Source organism: Apium graveolens, chromosome 8 (assembly GCF_009905375.1).
Source record: "Apium graveolens cultivar Ventura chromosome 8, ASM990537v1, whole genome shotgun sequence".
Classification (NCBI taxonomy): Eukaryota; Viridiplantae; Streptophyta; class Magnoliopsida; order Apiales; family Apiaceae; genus Apium; species Apium graveolens.
In genome coordinates this window covers 54793140-54793929 of record NC_133654.1, presented here as the reverse complement: position 1 = coordinate 54793929, position 790 = coordinate 54793140, and the positions used below count along the sequence as shown (strand labels likewise).

At 29.7% G+C, this 790-nt stretch overlaps 1 non-coding gene across 1 annotated transcript; it reads right to left on the bottom strand.

Moving 5' to 3' along the window:
- Positions 1-476: 476 nt before the first annotated feature.
- On the bottom strand, positions 477-562 carry LOC141681896 (small nucleolar RNA snoR1). Its single transcript, XR_012559314.1, has one exon. It is a non-coding gene; the product is annotated as a small nucleolar RNA snoR1 (small nucleolar RNA).
- Positions 563-790: the final 228 nt, after the last annotated feature.

Sequence of the window (790 nt, the reverse complement as noted above, 5' to 3'; positions counted from 1 at the left end):
CTAAAACACGTAGACTCATAAAAATGAGTAAAGCCAGCCAGATTCCAGCAAAACCAATACTTTTCGACAGGAGGAAAAAAGAAGCAATGCTAAAAATAACACTGCAAAAAGAGAATGCAACTCTCCTAAATTCATTGCTTAGCTTGTTGAAACAAAATCACAGTAATAAGGCAACGAGTCAAATTGTTAAACATCAACATCCTCAAAACACGTAGCAAATATTGCACAAAATCAAATTATAAAGAACCATATAAAAATCCACATATAAGCATACAACTAAAATAAAAACCTAAATCAGACACCAAACCGAACAGTCTCACCAAACACAAAAGCCACTAATTGATCCATATAACATATTAAAATCATAGGGAGCGTAAAAGAGGCTACCTGAATTTCCACCCACATCCGTATACTTCATATATACATCAACATTATAAATCAAATAAATCACCAAAAATCAAATTAAAAAAAAATATGGCTTAGAATGTTTCTAAATGTGCTCAAGGTCAAAGGCTTTTCTCATACAAGAGGTGTCAGAAATATAGCATCAATCACCTTTGCCCATAAATATATAAACACACTTGAAAATAGTTATTGTATAATCCTTCCGTCCCGTTGATTTCGATACATTTACTATTTACACGCATTTCAAGACTTCTATAAAATATAGTTTCGTAATATTTTTTTTAATAAAAGTTTAAACATAAAACTTTTATACAGATTTTTTAAAAAAATATATATAATGGAATTATACTTTAAAGGAGTATTGAAAAGCGTGTCAAAAAGTGAT